The sequence below is a fragment of the Schistocerca piceifrons genome, chromosome 3 (genome assembly GCF_021461385.2).
Source record: "Schistocerca piceifrons isolate TAMUIC-IGC-003096 chromosome 3, iqSchPice1.1, whole genome shotgun sequence".
NCBI classification, from domain to species: Eukaryota; Metazoa; Arthropoda; class Insecta; order Orthoptera; family Acrididae; genus Schistocerca; species Schistocerca piceifrons.
Genome location: NC_060140.1, coordinates 499,439,856 through 499,458,878, shown reverse-complemented (window position 1 = coordinate 499,458,878; position 19,023 = coordinate 499,439,856). Strand labels below are relative to the sequence as shown.

At 42.9% G+C, this 19,023-nt stretch overlaps 1 non-coding gene across 1 annotated transcript; it reads right to left on the bottom strand.

Moving 5' to 3' along the window:
• Positions 1–4,240: 4,240 nt before the first annotated feature.
• Positions 4,241–4,315, bottom strand: Trnal-caa. Its single transcript has one exon. It is a non-coding gene; the product is annotated as a tRNA-Leu (tRNA).
• Positions 4,316–19,023: the final 14,708 nt, after the last annotated feature.

Sequence of the window (19,023 nt, the reverse complement as noted above, 5' to 3'; positions counted from 1 at the left end):
CAAAGTTCGCTGTATTGTTTTATGCACTGAAATGACTACAGTATTCTCACATCACTCCTTATCTGAAAACTAATTTTATGCTTAGTTTTTCGCATAGAATTAAATAAAACGTACTGAAAAGGTGAAGCAACGAAAGACGAAGAAAAAGAAAAGAAAATTCTAAACTCCACTAAAATTATGTACAAAGCGTACTCAGAGTGTGAGTCTTTAGTAGTGGTGGGCAAACTCATTCATGTTTTGGAACTAGTCCATTGGTGATCATTACTTTTCGTGAACTGTCCATTTTTTTCTAGTTCACTTATCCTTATTTATCTAATTGTGCATGCTACGTCGGGATCAGATAAATTTGCATAAAAAACATCAAATACACGCAAGTATTACTTCTGGATGACAAATACATTGATTGCCAAAATCCACACTCTTCCATATAAAACATTACCGATTTTATTAGATCTTGAAGTAGCGAACGTGTAAATTTTAACATTTTCAACCAGTGTAGATTATATTTAAAAATTAAAGTAAAATACTTCCCATGTGAGTTTATAAGTGATATCTATATCATTTTATTCGGTAAATTGCAAATTTTAAATGCGATAAAAATCCGAAAATGTGAAAAAAATATTTTTTCCTTTCCAGTTCCCCTTAAAGTTGCAAGCTGAAAGACTCTAGAGTGGCACAGGGGTAAAGTGTTGGATAATGCAAAGGAACCTAGCTAGGGTGTTGTTTTGCATCCTACTACATCCAAAATTTTCTTTCTTCCATTTTTTAAAAGATTCTGGGGTCTTATTAATTTAAGGAAAGCACACTGAGATGCCAAAAGTCATGGGATACCTCCTAATATCGTGTCGCACCTCCTTTTGCCGAGCATAGTCCAGCAGCTCGACCTGGCATGCACTCAACAAGTCGTTGGAAGTCCCCAGCAGAAATATTGAGTCATGACGTTTCTATAGCTGTTCAATAATTGTGAAAATGTTGCTGGTGCTGGATTACGTGCATGAATTGACCTCTCTATTAAGTCCAGTAAATGTTCAGTGGGATTCATATCAGGTGATCTGGGTGGGCAAATCATTCACACAGATTCTCTAGAATGTTCTTCAGACCGACTGTGAACAACTGTGGTCACGTGACATGATGCATTTTCATCAAAACAGTTCCATCTTTGTTTAGAATGTGAAGTCCATGAATTGCTGCAAATGGTCTCCAGGTAGCCGAACATAACTATTTCCAGAAACTGGTTGATTCTGGCGGAGCAGAGAGCGTAGACCATACCATGTAAACACAGCCCCTCACCATTGTGGAACCATCACCAGCTTGCAAAGTGCCTTATTGACAACATGGGTCCATGGCTTCATGGGAAACCAGGACTCATCCGATCATGCCATAGTTTCCCAGTTATTATGGTCTAACTGATATGGTCATGTGCCAGGGAGAGGCATTGCAGGTAACGTCATGCTGTTAGCAAAGATGTTCATGTTGGTTGCCTGCTACCATAGCCCATTAACGCCAAATTTCCCTGAACTGTCCTAATAGATGGGTTAGTCGTACATCCCAACTGATTTCTGTTGTTATTTCATGCAGTGTTGCTTGTCTGTTAGCACTGACAACTATCCATAAAGGCTGCTGCTTTCGGTCGTTGAGGGAAGTCTGTCAGCCACTGAGTTGGATGTGGAGAGAGGTAATGTGAGAAATGTGGTATTCTTGGGACACTGTTGACACTATGGATCTCGAAATATTGAATTCTCTAATGATGTACCTCACTATAGCTACAGTTCCACATTCATAGTCTGTTAATTCCCGACATCCGGCCATAATCACGTCGGAAATCATTTCACATGCACCACCTGAGTGCAAATGACAGCTCCACGAATCGCTGCCCTTTTATACCTTGCGTACATGATATTACAGTCATTTATATATGTGCATATCGCTATTTCATGACTTCAGCCTATGTTCTGTAACATTTGATGTTGTTGTTGTGGTTTTCAGTCCTGAGACTGGTTTGATGCAGCTCTCTATGCTACTCTATCTTGTGCAAGATTCTTCATCTCCCAGTACCTACTGCAACCTACATTCTTATGAATCTGCTTAGTGTATTCATCTCTTGGTCTCCCTCTACTATTTTTACCCTCCACGCTGCCCTCCAATACTAAATTGGTGATCCTTTGATGCCTAAGAATGTGTCCTACCAACCGATCCCACCTTCTAGTCAAGTTGTGCCACAAACTTCTCTTCTCCCCAATCCTATTAAATAACTCCTAATTAGTTATGTGATATACCCATCTAATCTTCAGCATTCTTCTGTAGCACCACATTTCAAGAGCTTCTACTCTCTTCATTCCCAGACCATTTATCGTCCATGTTTCACTTCCATACATGGCTACACTCCATACAAATACTTTCAGAAACGACTTCATTACACTTAAATCTATACTCGATGTTAACAAATTTCTCTTCTTCAGAAACGCTTTCCTTGCCATTGCCAGTCTACATTTTATATCCTCTCTACTCTGACCATCATCAGTTATTTTGCTCCCCAAATATCAAAACTACTTTACTACTTTAAGTGTCTCATATCCTAATCTAAGTCCCTCAGCATCACCCGACTTAATTCGACTACATTCCATTATCCTCCTTTTGCGTTTGTTGATGTTCATCTCATATCCTTCTTACAAGACATTATCCATTCCGTTCAACTGCTCTTCCAGGTCCTTTGCTGTCTCTGACAGAATTACAATATCATCGGCATACCTCAAAGTTTTTACTTCTTCTCCATGGGTTTTAATACCTACTCCGAATTTTTCTTTTGTTTCCTTCACTGCTTGCTCAATATACAGATTAAATAACATAAGGGAAAGGCTACAACCCTGTCTCACTCCCTTCCCAACCACTGCTTCCCTTTCATGTCTCTTGACTCTTATAACTGCCATCTGGTTTATGTACAAATTGTAAATAGCCTTTTGCTCCCTGTAATTTACCCCTGCCACCTTCAGAATTTCAAATAGTGTATTCAAGTCAACATTGTCAAAAGCTTTCTCTAAGTCTACAAATGCTAGAAACGTAGGTTTGCTTTTCCTTAATCTAGTTTCTAAGATAAGTCGTAGGGTCAGTATTGCCTCATGTGTTCCAATATTTCTACGGAATCCATACTGATCTTCCTCGAGGTCGGCTTCTACTAGTTTTTCCATTCGTCTGTAAAGGATTCACGTTAGTATTTTGCAGCCGAGACTAATTAAACTGATAGTTCGGTAATTTTCACATCTGTCAACCTCTGATTTCTTTGGGATTGGAATTATTATATTCTTCTTGAAGTCTGAGGGTATTTCGCCTGTCTCATACATCTTGCTCACCAGATGGTAGAGATTTGTAAGAACTGGCTCTCCCAAGGCTGTCAGTAGTTCTAATGGAATGTTGTCTACTCCCGGGGCCTTGTTTCGACTCAGGTCTTTCAGTGCTCTGTCAAACTATTCACGCAGTATCATATCTCCCATTTCATCTTCATCTACATCCTCTTCCATTTCCATAATATTGTTCTCGCCCTTTTATAGACCCTCTATATACTCCTTCCACCTTTCTGCTTTTCCTTCTTTGCTTAGAACTGGATTTCCATCTGAGCTCTTGACATTCATACAAGTGGTCCTCTTTTCTCCAAAGGTCTCTTTAATTGTCCTGTAGGCTGTATCTATCTTACCCCTAGTGAGATAAGCCTCTACACCCTTACATTTGTCCTCTAGCCATCCCTGCTTAGCCACTTTGCACTTCCTATCGATCTCATTTTTGAGACATTTGCATTCCTTTTTGCCTGCTTAATTTACTGCATTTTTATGTTTTCTCCTTTCATCAATTAAATTCAATATTTCTTCTGTTACCCAAGGATTTCTACTAGCCCTCGTCTTTTTACCTACTTGATCCTCTGCTGCCTTCACTACTTCATCCCTCAAAGCTACCCCTTCTTCTTCTACTGTATTTCTTTCCCCCATTCCTGTCAATTGTTCCCTCATGCCCGTCCTGAAACTCTGTACAAACCCTGGTTTAGTCAGTTTATCCAGGTCCCATCTCCTTAAATTCCAACCTTTTTGCAGTTTCTTCAGTTTTAATCTACAGCTCATAACCAATAGATTGTGGTCAGAGTCCACATCTGTCCCTGGAAATGTCTTACAATTTAAAACCTGGTTCCTAAATCTCTGTCTTACCATTATATAATCTATCTGAAACCTGAAACTTCCTGGCAGATTAAAACTGTGTGCCCGACCGAGACTCGAACTCGGGACCTTTGCCTTTTGCGGGCAAGTGCTCTACCAACTGAGCTACCGAAGCACGACTCACGCCTGGTACTCACAGCTTTACTTCTGCCAGTACCTCGTCTCCTACCTTCCAAACTTTACAGAAGCTCCCCTGCGAACCTTGCAGAACTAGCACTCCTGAAAGAAAGGATATTGCGGAGACATGGCTTAGGCACAGCCTGGGGGATGTTTCCAGAATGAGATTTTCACTGCAGCGGAGTGTGCGCCGATATGAAACTTCCTGGCAGATTAAAACTGTGTGCCCGACCGAGACTCGAACTCGGGACCTTTGCCTTTCGCGGGCAAGTGCTCTACCAACTGAGCTACCGAAGCACGACTCACGCCCGGTACTCACAGCTTTACTTCTGCCAGTACCTCGTCTCTTACCTTCCAAACTTTACAGAAGCTCTCCTGCGAACCTTGCAGAACTAGCACTCTGAAAGAAAGGATATTGCGGAGACATGGCTTAGCCACAGCCTGGGGGAAGTTTCCAGAATGAGATTTTCACTCTGTAGCGGAGTGTGCGCTGATATGAAACTTCCTGGCAGCTTCGGTAGCTCAGTTGGTAGAGCACTTGCCTGCGAAAGGCAAAGGTCCCGAGTTCGAGTCTCGGTCGGGCACACAGTTTAAATCTGCCAGAAAGTTTCATATCAGCGCATACTCCGCTGCAGAGTGAAAATCTCATTCTGGAAACATCCCCCAGGCTGTGGCTGAGCCATGTCTCCGCAATATCCTTTCTTTCAGGAGTGCTAGTTCTGAAAGGTTCGCAGGAGAGCTACTGTAAAGTTTGGAAGGTAGGAGACGAGGTACTGGCAGAAGTAAAGCTGTGAGTACTGGGCGTGAGTCGTGCTTCGGTAGCTCAGTTGGTAGCAGTCTGCGTTCGGCAGGGCAGCAGTGCGCACCGCGCTCGGCCGTCCACGCCGCTGCGCGCGCGGAGTGTTTTGTTTACTTCTTCGCCACAGCGCTTCTCAGTCGAACAAGCTGTAATGGCCAACTCTTACAGGAAGAACACTCTTAAGTTCACCTTCTCAAACGAATACGCACGACCCAAAGCACTGGCCGTCGAACGCTTCCTACGTGAAGACGTGAAGATCCCGCGTGACGAACTCATCGGCATACACCTATCGATCATTAGCAGCGTCGTTTATGTTAAGATGACTTCCGACGCTGCCTGCAACGAGATCATTCAAAGGACGCGACATGGACTAAAATTTCGGCACTCCGACGGAAACGTCGGGCCTGTGGATGTGGACCATGCAGGACTTGGCCTTCGGACGATCCGTGTATTCGAACTGCCTTTCGAGGTGACTGAAGATGCAATCATCGCGGCGCTAAGTCCGTTCGGAAAAGTCCAGAGCCACGTAGCCGAGACATGGGCACAGTTTACGACGTATCCGGTGCTTAATGGTGTGAGACAAGTCCGAATCGATCTCAAACGGCACGTTCCATCGTACATTTCTATCGGCGGCTGCCGTGCGGTGGTCATTTACGACGGACAACCTCGAACATGTTCCGGTTGTGGCCAAGAAGGCCACGTCCGTAATGAATGCCTGCAACGCCGCATCACACAACTAAGGCCCGACGATACGAACACCGACAGAACCGTGACCACCCTTCCAGTCACCTATGCGGCGACACTGCACGTCCAGCCCTCACAAGGCGCCGTTCACGCGCGTCTCTCTGGTCCGATACACCCGGAGGCGTCCCAGCACCTTGACACCGGCGATGCCGCCCGTGAACATGTCCAACAGCCGGACACACCCACGCTAGAAGATCACAAGGATACCAATGAGAGTGTTCTGGAGAATGAAGACCGCATCATAGCACCCGCGGCTTTTGTACCGGAACGACGTGAATCTCTTCCTTCCTCAGACACCGAAACTCATTGCCGAAAGCAGAAGTCGCCCAAACGACGAAAAAAACGCCGCAAGACATCAGACTCGACCACTGAGCCCCCTCCGCAGGACGAAGAGATGCCACATCACTCCGACGGAGAACACGATAACACCTTCTCCTCTGCCACGGAGACACGTCATCCACAAGACGGTGAACCGTCCAACGGAGATCGTACGCAAGCCCCGCGCCCAGAAGCCATGGAACATAGCACGCCTGTTGTCACCGACGCCATTGAGCCGACTCGGCCAGCGCTGCCACCTCTCGCCGATGTCAAACCTGTCGGACACCTTTCATGGGCGGATGACACGGATTTCCCACCTCCATCTGATGCGGAAATGAGATCTGTTTCTCCGTTAGACCAAAACTAAAATGGGGGAAGTTTCTACGGCGAATCCTGCGACTTCTATGGACTTCCAGCATCCACAACAACAATCTTCACCAGCAACGACCCTATCAACAGCACGGATCTCCCATCAGGCGTACCGAATCGCTACTATCAACACTAATAATATCGGCTCCCATGCTAAACTTCAACTGCTCCGTGACACGCTAAGAGCAGCGGACATCGACATCGCCCTATTACAAGAACTGAGGACAGCGACTTGGACTGGGTGTTATGGATATGAGACGTACGCCGCCCCTGCAGCTATGGAACACACAGGCGCAGCCATCCTCCTCCGAGAAGGAATTGCAGTTTCCGATGTCGCGTACCTCCCAACAGCGCGAGGGGTGGCCATAACAGTTGAAGGACTCAAAATCATAAATCTCTACGCCCCATCGGGCACTGATAAACGGAGGGAATGCTCCCAGTTCTACGCAGAAGATATCACGCCTTTATTCCTCGGTCGATACGATCATCTCATCGTAGGTGGAGATTTCAACTGTGTTCTCGAGCGCACAGACCAATACCCTCATTTCACCACATGTCCCGAACTTCGCTTCCTCGTCCGCCGCCTTCGTCTCCTCGACACTTGGCGAGTGATACACGGCGACCGCCCGGGGTATACACACATCACGAGCCACTCCGCCAGCCGACTTGATAGAATATACATCTCTAACGCTCTAAAATCAGTTCTCCTCGACGCGGAACGTTGGCCGTCTGCCTTTTCGGATCATGACATCTATATCTGTACCATGAACCTACGTCGACAATCTATATGGCGCAGTGCAGGACCCTCGAAACTCAATGTAGCGCTACTGCGGGACCCTGAATGTCGACAACAGGTCACCGACACGTGGCACACCTGTGTTCAACGCATTATGCGTTACGAGACCACACTGCAGTGGTGGTTGCTGTGCGCCAAACCGGCCATCCGACGCACATTGACACACTATGGCAGAGCAAAAGCCAGGTGGAATCACCATACAACTGATTTCTACTATAGCGCTCTACGTGAACTCATGGATCATCCTCCATCCCCGGATCGCCTCAAAGAAGCTCAACGCATCAAGGCAAAGATTCTATCCTTGACCAGATGCCGTCTAGAGGGAGCCATTGTACGAGCCCGCAGCCAAGACAGGATTAATGGTGAAGAACCTTCTATGCATCATATTGTTCAAAATATTCGTCGACGCCGACAGGCTTTAATGACTACTTTAGACTTACCTGATGGACGACGGCTGACTTCGCAAGCTACCATTGCGGATGCATTCACAACGCACTATAGACTTTTCTATCAAGAAGTACCTGCCGGTGCAGAGGCCATTGCTGAGGTTGCCCATGAGACACTTGGTACTCTAAACACAGCAGCTGCAACCCTCCTGACTGCTGAAGTGACCACCGACGACGTCCAAGGCGCTGTGGCCAAGGGGTCTCTGAATCGATCTCCCGGCCCGGATGGTTTACCTCTCGAATTTTACAGAACCTTCCAAGATTTGATGCTGCCACGATGGAGGGACATGTACTGGGAACTTTTGTCCGGCGCGGCGAACCCGCCACCAATGTTCATGGAAGGCTTACTTGTACCAGTCCCGAAACCCGCAGGAGGAACACGACTCGACAGCTATCGGCCGATCACGTTACTCAATTCGGACTTCAAGATTTTCACACGCCTTCTGGCAGTGCGACTCAAACATGTATTACGGGACATTGTCTCCCACGAACAAACATCCTTAGGCGGCGATCGTAACATACAGACGGCCCTCAGTGAATATCGAGATGTGATCGCTGTGGCAACACACTCGCGACTGCCAGGCGCTTTAATATCCATCGACTTCAAACAAGCGTTTGACCGCGTCAATCATGCATTCCTCAACGCAGTGATGGACCGAATGGCAATTCCCCCGACGTTCACGCAAGTGATTATGCGGCTCCTTCGTGGAGCAACGTCCAGACTTCTCGTCAACGGCAGACTTACAGAACCTATACGGATTGAACGCTCAGTACGGCAAGGTTGCCCTTTGTCGACGGTACTTTATGCCATTGCGATGGAACCACTCATTTGCGGATTACGGCGCCGTTTGACAGGTATTCCACTCCGGGATCATATGTTCCGCTGCCGAGCTTACGCGGACGACTTGGCCCTCGTCGTACGTTCAGTGGCTGAAGTACAAGCTGCGATGCAGTGGATTACCCGTTACAGTGCAGGGGCAGGGAGCGCTATGAATGTGGCAAAATCATGCGCCATGAAGATCGGCCGCGGCCTTCCCGCAGACAGCGTAGTTCCATTTCAACTGGTAGACACCATTCGTTGTCTCGGATTGGTGTACACGCGAGACATTCGCCGCACCTCGGCGATCAATTTTCGTGCGCTGCTGCAACGCATCCGGGCCAACATACAAAATCACATACTACGCCCGCTGAATATGTGCCAGAGAGTCACCTTCGTCAATACCCATCTGGCAGCTCGGATACCCCATATAGCGCAGATTCTGCCCATCACTGCGACAATGGCGGCCAGGTTACAGGCGGCATTCGGCTATTTCATTTGTTCTGGACACATCTTCAAAGTCCAGTATGAAGCTCTCACCTTACCGAAGCGGGACGGTGGCCTCGATCTGGTTAATGTGAAAGCCAGGACAACGGCACTTTACACCAATACTATGCTCCGGTTATGGAAAAGCCAAAATGCTAGTTTTACTGGAATGTTGACCACCGAGCTCGCGCCTGTTTCGAGACGCCCACCGACGTCTTTGGCACACATCCCACCTCCGATGTCACATATCGGCCGTTTCTTTTTGGAGTACAGCTACATATGCACCGAGCTCCCCAGGACCAGGAAGACGACCACCCGCGACATCTACCGCCTTCTCCGAAAGTCTCCACCCCGCAACCCCGTCGAAACACGTCACCCCCAGGTTTCATGGCCTACAGTTTGGAAAACGATCCACCAACCATATCACACCACTGACACCACCTCTATGTGGTACCTTCTCGTCAACGGCAAGTATAATACAAGACAGAAACTGCATCGCATCGCACTGGTGGACTCACCCCTGTGCCTCAAGTGCAATGTCGAAGATACAGATTTACATCGTTTTGAGTGTGGGCCAGCAGCAGCTGTCTGGACCCTCGTACAGAAGATTGTGGCTTTCTACCTCCGAGTACCACCACATCACGTTTCTCCCACTATGATGATATATCCCGACATGACCTACTTTCCATCGGCTAAGTGGCACGCCATCACATGGATCAGTGGCATGGCTGTCGACTACCTCTTCCGAGACGACATCGTCGATCCGGCGGACTTTTGGACACGCCTCCAAGTGTATCACCACACCCTTCGCCGGCATCGACACTATAGGGCCACTTTCGCGAACTATTTACAGAGCATTTTCACCAACCCGCCTCAAAGCTGGAATCTCAACGAACCGTGCCAGCCAAGGCTGGACGATCCCACGTTCCCCTTCAATGGTCAATGATAGAATGCATTTTGTTCTGCTGGCGCGCCAAAGTGGAGCATGGCGCGGGAAGTATTCCTATTTTATTTCAGTTCTCTTTTCTCCTCCTCTTCTAAGTTTTTTTTTTCTCCTTACACATGTTTATCCCTTTCACACATAGCTCTCTATCTGCAGCCTATTTGTTTTCTTTCTCTTCTGCTCCAAAAAAAAAAAAAAAAAAAATAAAGAAATGCTGCTGATGGTGAGACTGTACACTCATTTACGTTACCAAAAAACATACAAATACAAATGAAGACCGTTGCGGAAATATAGCTACCTTTTATGTTTTACGTTTTCAAAGGATATTGTGTTATTTATGAAGAACGTCGTCTTTTATTTTCATACCCAAGAGGTTTTTATTTGTTTTCTTAAAAACAATTAGTAGAGCACATAAAAAAAAAAAGAGATCGAAAAGAGAAAAAAAAAAAAAGAAAAGAAAAAAAGAAAAAAAAAAAAGGTTGGTAGAGCACTTGCCTGCGAAAGGCAAAGGTCCCGAGTTCGAGTCTCGGTCGGGCACACAGTTTTAATCTGCCAGGAAGTTTCATATCAGCGCACACTCCGCTGCAGAGTGAAAATCTCATTCTGGAAACATCCCCCAGGCTGTGGCTAAGCCATGTCTCCGCAATATCCTTTCTTTCAGGAGTGCTAGTTCTGCAAGGTTCGCAGGAGAACTTCTGTAAAGTTTGGAAGGTAGGAGACGAGGTACTGGCAGAAGTAAAGCTGTGAGTACCGGCCGTGAGTCGTGCTTCGGTAGCTCAGTTGGTAGAGCACTTGCCCGCGAAAGGCAAAGGTCCCGAGTTCGAGTCTCGGTCGGGCTCACAGTTTTAATCTGCCAGGAAGTTTCATATCAGCGCACACTCTGCTGCAGAGTGAAAATCTCATTCTGGAAATATCTGAAACCTGTCGTATCTCCAGGGTTCTTCCATGTGAGTACCGGCCGTGAGTCGTGCTTCGGTAGCTCAGTTGGTAGAGCACTTGCCCGCGAAAGGCAAAGGTCCCGAGTTCGAGTCTCGGTCGGGCTCACAGTTTTAATCTGCCAGGAAGTTTCATATCAGCGCACACTCTGCTGCAGAGTGAAAATCTCATTCTGGAAATATCTGAAACCTGTCGTATCTCCAGGGTTCTTCCATGTATACAGCCTTCCTTTATTATTCTTGAACCAAGTGTTAGCTATGATTAAGTTGGGCTCTGTGCAAAATTCTACCAGGCGGCTTCCTCTTTCATTCCTTAACCCCATTCCATATTCACCTACTACGTTTCCTTCTCTCCCTTTTCCTACTACCGAATTCCAGGCACCCATGACTATAAAATTTTCGCCCACCTTCACTATCTGAATAATTTCTTTTATTTCATCATACATTTCTTCAATATCTTCGTCATCTGCAGAGCTAGTTGGCATATAAACTTGTACTACTTAGTAGGCGTGGGCTTCGTGTCTATCTTGGCCACAATAATGTGTTCACTAGCTGTTTGTAGTATCTTACCCTCACTCCTATTTCTTTATTCGTTATTAAACCTACTCCTGCATTACCGCTATTTGATTTTGTGTTTATAACCCTGTATTCGCTTGACCGAAGGTCTTGTTCCTCTGCCACCGAACTTCACTAATTCCCACTATATCTAATTTTAACCTATCCATTTCCCTTTTTAAATTTTACAATCTACCTGCCCGATTAAGGGATCTGACATTCCACGCTCCGCTCCGTAGAACTTCACTTTTATTTCTCCTGATAATGATGTCCTCTTGAGTAGTCCCCACTTGGAGATCCAAATGGGGGACTGTTTTACCTGTGGAATATTTTACCCAAGAGGACGGCATCATCATTTAACCATACAGTAAAGCTGCATGCCCTTGGGAAAAATTACGGCTGTAGTTTCCCCTTGCTTTCAGCCGTTCGCAGTACCAGCACAGGAAGGCCGTTTTGGTTGGTGTTACAAGGCCAGATCAGTCAATCATCCAGGCTGTTGCCCTTGCAACTACTGAAAAGGCTACTGCCCCTCTTCAGGAACCACATGTTTGTCTGGCCTCTCAACAGATACCCCTACGTTGTGGTTGCACCTACGACATGGCTATCTGTATCGCAGAGGGACTCAAGCCTCGCCACCAATGGCAAGGTCTATGGTTCATGGGAGGATTTGATGTTATGTACTTGTAAAAGCACTCTCTCCCCAGAGTGAGCATGAAACACGCAAACGCAAGTAAATGTTTGAAATATGTTAATGATCTGGTAAAACAAAGTTCACTCAAAATACAAAAGCATAGAAAAGACTGATACATTTGAAGCAGAATCAAAACCAAGCTTAGTCTCACCCATCTATAAAATTTAAAGGAAAATTTACAAGCTAGTTATTTTAAGGGAGTTCTTTTCCAAACAAATTCATTTTGCATGCAGATGTCATTTATTCTGGTACTGGTACAGAAATGTACCTGCAGCTGTTTTTTCTCGTTGATTCAGTTACCTTCAAGAGCACAAGGAGGAAGTTCATTTTTCTCACAGTGAATTTTAATTCTTAACAAAGTTAGATCATATTTCACACAATCACTACACTTTTACCCCTAAGTAACCGTATTGTTAAGTACTTTTCACAGTACATAATTATGGTCTGTAAATAACAAGAATGAAGTTATCAGTTTCTCACTTTCAAAGAAAAAACGACAGAAACTGTTTCCATAATTTCAGTGAATGCACCCATTGAAGATATGAGTTCTTGCTTTAATTCGCAAGAAAGAATGTCCACCACAGTCACAAAGACATTCCATATTTTCAATCATTTCGCTGTTTTTTTAAGTGTTACGGTAATACTATGTTTATTATTCAGGTGTTCAAAGCACTTATAATTTGTGTATGTAACTAGAGAAAATGACTTTACATATATGGTACTCAATTGAGGAAACAAATCATTTAAAACTAAGTCAATGAATAGGTGAAATCGAATAAGATGAGTGAAATGTGACTTATGCTCCGGTATGCAACCAATAAATTCGTTTGAAATTTTCAATACAAATGAGGCAGCCACAATGAGTGGTTATTTGCAGACCATTTCTAAAATGAACGTAACACATTACTTTCATGCTTCGAAACAGTTAGGTTTTGAAAACAGCAACCACGAACGTTGTTTCTGATCGGAAAACTGCTATTACAAAAACGTTCCCTAGGCTGTGGCATGCAGTAAGCTCACCATGTTGATATCTCTCTGTAAACACAAAATGAACGACTGTTCCTTGGGAGACTCGCCGCGTTCAGACTCGATGCGATAACGAAAGTCGATAGACGTCCCCCGATGGCTGAAACTGTGAATGTACATGTCATAGTGACGTCATGGAGAGGCGTTACTGAGGTCGAAGTATCACACTTCCTTTGGACAGTTCGTGAAGAAACCGGTAACCCCTCTCTACTGTGCCAGTCGTCCGTGACGTCGGGCCTCCGTCCAACCACTACCTAAACGTCGCCGACTAGGGGCCACCACTTCTCCACAGTGACAGTTCGCCGACACAGAAGGGCATCGTATGGTGGACAATTATACTCCATGTCTATGTTCGTTCCACCTGCGTTTCCACCCTTCCAGACGGAAATATTGGCGGACATTCACGCTCTGCCCACAGGATGTGCTGTCTGCACCCAATCACACATCAGGGTGTATACACCCTGGGACTCCTCAGAGATCCAGGAAAAACACGAAAGTTTTTTCATCCAAAAAAGAGAAACTGGAAATTTTTAGGAATTCAGACCATTTTTCATTGTTTTAGTTTTGAGTTAAATTTTTGTAATTTTGACTCTTAAGGACTGATACTCTAATAAAGAAATTTACTTTAGCCGGCTCCTGCAGGGCAGTACTGTAGCAACATAACATAAATGAGAGAATAACACCAAAAAAATCTTGAGATGTAAAGAAAATGCACGATTTACAACAAATTACAATGTACACACACAAATGTCTGCTGACAGCAAAATATGTCAAAGGCTTTAGGATGAAGACCATACAATACGTTATAAAAACAAATTGCTTTCGATGTGGAGCCCACAACTGTCATCGGCATCGTTCCGATGCGGGGCCCACAAGAAATAAGACCATAACTTGCTCCCCACTGGAGACGGCTCCTGCCACTTGTAAGATCTACAATGTCACATGCTGTGACGTACACTCCATGGCCTATCTTTCTTATGGGCATCGTTTCGATGAGTGTGGCATCGCAGTTGTTTACACTGCGATTCGTTCGAGCACTTCCCAAGGGGCTCACGTGCATGTGCAAAGCTAAAGTCGCATATGAGCAGTGCCTTCTCTCACTTCTGGCTACTTGAAGTGTGGCTGTTAGCTGTACGAGCAATAGGAGCAAGGAACCAGATCCTACACATAAGTTTTTTCTGGCAGATTCTGCCAGATTCGCATTCACATATTTATGGAAGACTAAAATATATTATTAGTTTCAGTTTTCTGATTTTATTTTATTTCCACATTATTGGCAATCAAGCATTAATCATCTTGCTGAACAAAGAAGTTATTTTTGTTGGTTGGCTAAAGAAATTTGTCTTTTATTAATCTTTTCCGCAGAACCAGCCAATTTGTTTGAAACAAAATGTTTCATTCCACACAGTGGCTAGTTTCAATTGTTTGGTGAATTTCAAGCACACATTTTTATCTTTGGCATGTATGGCATAATGCCAAAAATGAGGTAATAAAACTGGTACTCCACGAAAATTGGCATCCTGAAAACCACACTGAAAAATTTAATACCGAGTAGGGGACTACTTAAGTGTGTCTCTGGACATACAAATGTGCACTTTAAGGCGATTTTTCTATTTTAGTATGGTTTACGAAATTCTGAAGCTCTTGGAGTATTCTGATGTCCTATTTTTACATTATGTAAGACCTGTTAACGCTATATACATATGAACATACATAAGAGTTCACCTGAAGATGACTAAGCAGGCAAATAAAGTCAGTAGTATAGGATAAAATGTTTTGTTTCAAATATACTGACAGCTTTAGCAAAATTTTACAAATCTGCCTTCCTTGAAACACAAAGTTTTTTTTTTCACAAGACATGTTCTGTCACTAGTCTGGTACCTCCACTAGAATTGACATTATTCCTTAATTTGTGTTGTTTATGTCTTAATTTTACAGAACGCCAGTCTTTGCTAAATTATAGACTGGGCACCACATTTGTTTTATCATTGTCACTCCTCCAAAGGCTTTACGTTTGCTCCCAGAGTAGAATATAAACTGTCAGTTGTACAGTTTCTTGGCTACACAGATAATCTTGTTAATTTTTCATACATTCGAAAAAGTATTGAAAAATTTAATGTCCTTAGTTCTGTCATATATAAATAATTGTTTTTTTTATTTCTGTAAGAAATTTGTATTATCTCTTACTAGGTTCTTGCAATGCTGTGTGGATGTAATTCTGACTGGAAATGCTAGATAACAGTCATGCATAGTATGAATAAAAAAGTCTATGTTAAAGTCACCACATAGCAAAACATTAGGGTAATTTTAGCTGTAGAGTAAAGTTTTGAAATGAATATTATACCAAGGACTGCTTCCTTATTTTACTTCCCTTATCTGGATAGGATATGATAAAACACTTGCCCTAAGTACAATAACTATGTGTGCCCTCTCCACAGTGTTACACTTGGTAACATGATGCCTCAATTCACGAAATTCCAATTAGAAAGATGTAAGAGGAGAGCAAACACCAAGCATGGACGTTCTATGTCATCATAGCTGCACGTGGCCAGTAACACTTACTCTGGCAACTGATCAAATTTCTATTTCTAACAGGTCATAGGAAATTTTTTTAAGTAAATTTCCTTTTATGCAAGGTGAATTATATTACATGTGAGAATTTCTTAAATCATGGAGTATTTAACACTCATTCAAAATTGAATTTTTACGATGAGCCCCAAAGACCAGCCATTTATGGAATTATTTAAAATTTTACTGGAATACTTGTGTTTGATATACCTTAAAGGTTAACACACTGCTAAAAAGAATCAGTATTACATAAGAAATCTTAGCTTTTCTTGTAGCTATACTATTTATATATATATATATATATATATATATATATATATATATATATATATATATATATATATATATATGAACCATTCATTTTTGTCTATTTGTGTATTCACACTACTTAACAGTGAGGTTGTCATTTGGTGACTACCCTACATGTCCTATGGGCTGAATATCTACTGTCAGTGGCTGGTAAGATGACAAAAGTGAGATGACACAGTGTAAACTCGATTTAAGTGCTTCAGGAGCTACTGTGCTGTATTTGGTGAAATTCGCATTTATTATATTGTAACAGGAAAATATGCAGTGTACATGGTGAAATGTATCTAAGGTCTTCTCAAGACACATTGTCATTACATTACATTTATCGTTATCCATGGATCCCTTGGAGAGGAGTCTCTGGGAAAGGATCAACCTTTTTTTCCGCCTAGAGGTGCCATGAAGCACTGTGCCTATATGTGAACCCTTTATGATTCAAAGGACTTGTAAGTTTCACAGCTCAGAAGAAAAATTTGCTGTCACTTAACATGGAAAATACGCATTTTCACCCAGGAAAAATTGTATTTTCACGAAAAAAGCGCGTTTTCACTTGGGAAAATGTCTATTTTTAATAGTAAAATCTGGAAAAATCCAGGAATTGTTTTGTCTGCAAATGAAACTTAAGACACCAGCCTTCTATATGACACAGTATAACTACCGACATGCAGGACAAACAATGATCATGACAATATCATACTGCACCAAATACACCGCACAGAGAACCATGTCATGACTATAGTTAAGGGGGCGTGGAGTGCCCAATAAATGGAAATTTTTTATTTAATAAAATTCTCTGATTCTTCTTGAGTCTAAAAATATACACTTTACGTATAGTACTTCATCATTTTGGTGTTTAAATGCCTTTCTAATGCAGATGTGGCACCTGAATGCATAGCTGTAATGCTGCTATCAAACACAAAACCTTGCCTACACTATCTTGCTTTTAATTTTTGCGCTACTGTTTCCAAAGAAACTCATTTGTGTAATACCATTAAGGGACCTGCACATATTCAATATTTGATGATAATACTAGTTTGTCAAACCTATAATATACTGAAGCGACCTCACATTATCAATAACATTTACAAAAATTGTCAGTTGACAACGCAATTGTAAAAGGTTAGGATGTCAAACAACCCGAGGGAAAGTGTGTGCTGCAATAATACTAGCTACAGTTTTCAAGCAACAGAAAATAACGAAAAAGAGGATTGGTTGAAAAAGGAACGACTGGTCACATGTTAATTTACTAACTGAAATCAGGACCACAAACCCAAAAATTTCATAAATTATTTGCCTATTAGCGTTGACAGAAGATAAAATAGACAAGCAAAGTACGTTAATGAGAGAGTCAGTCACATTCAACAAGAGATTAGGGGTAACTTCAAGATGTCTGCCGAGGTTTAGTTCTGTGATATCAGCTAGCACAGTTAGTAAAATCTATGGAAACCTATGAAACAATAGTATCTGCCTGCAAGGACCTGTTCAGGCAATTACTGTAAAACATTTTTTTACGCTTTGTGATAATTTGGTGAAACTGACATGCATTTAGCAGAACTCTTACTTGTCACTGCAGATGTTTGACGTACTTTTCGAAACGGGAGCGTTTTTCAAAACTGCTTTGTAACACGATCTGTATTACATTTTCAAACTGATGAAGTAAGAAATGTCATAGAGAATCCTCCATTAACCATCCTAAAATGGCATATACAGGGTGGGGAAAAATTGTGACACGAAATTTTAACCCTGGATAGCTAATGCCAGTAGGAACTAATGCTTTGCCTGCCAGAGATTGGGGCGAGGGACGCTTGTATGTGTGAAACGACAACCATAGTGCTGCCCATCAACTGACGAATGGCAACAGGGCAACCCCATGGCCAATCGGAGAGCGTGGTGCCAAGTTTCCATATTTTAAAAATGGTGCATTGACGGCCTACACAACATTAGTAATTTTGGTTCCTACTGGCATCAGCTATCCAGGGTTAAAATCTCATGACACAGTTTTTATCCACCCTTTATAATGATTACTCTTGCATATGCCAATTAAAATTCTTTTGTGATAAAAGACTCCTTAAAACTGGATCTGAGTTACATTGCACACAATGGTGAATAGAAAAAGCAAATAATGTGCACTAACCCCATGTGGCTGGTTGCTGAAGATCTGTCAACATCTGATGGGACAGTGTTGTCAAACTGTCAATATTTGACCTCACATGTTGAGTGTGTATTGACAATACTGAGAATATTTTGAGGTCCATCAAAGCTGCTCATCCATATTTTTGGTATTGGCAACACGTCCACAGAGCTCAATAAATTAACAATTTGACAATATTATTGAACATGTGAGAGCCCTTTTAAATAAAATATCAACTGTACTGTGATAGGGATTTTTCGCAGTCGATATTTCTGTCGACACAAGTAGATTACGTGAGTTTACTTACGTTTTTCACATTAGTTCCTATTGTAACCTGTTTGTTGTGACTGCCTATTTCAACCATTTTACATTCCAACACGCCAAAAACGAAGAAGCTTAATCGAAGTGAATCTTACGGTAATCAACACTAGCCTGATGTTGAAAATTGCATAAATGAAGAAATTGTTATGCCGTAGTGAAGTGAGGTTAGGCCGAAAACTTAGTCAGGAAGTGCTTCAGCACACAGTTTGGAACGTCTTACTGAAAATGGACAAAATGATGGTGTTGAAGTTAGTGACAATGAGGGTTACATTTTAATTAGTTAGTGCAAGCTGTCAGAATTTCTTTTGTCTGTGGGTAAATGTAAATACTGTAATAGTGAAGAAAAGTTTAGTGAGGACATAAGTAATGGAGCTCTATCCAGTAAAGTAGTAGTGGAATGTCAAGTGTGTAAAGTAACAAAATATACAATTACATCTTCTTTAATATGTACAAAAT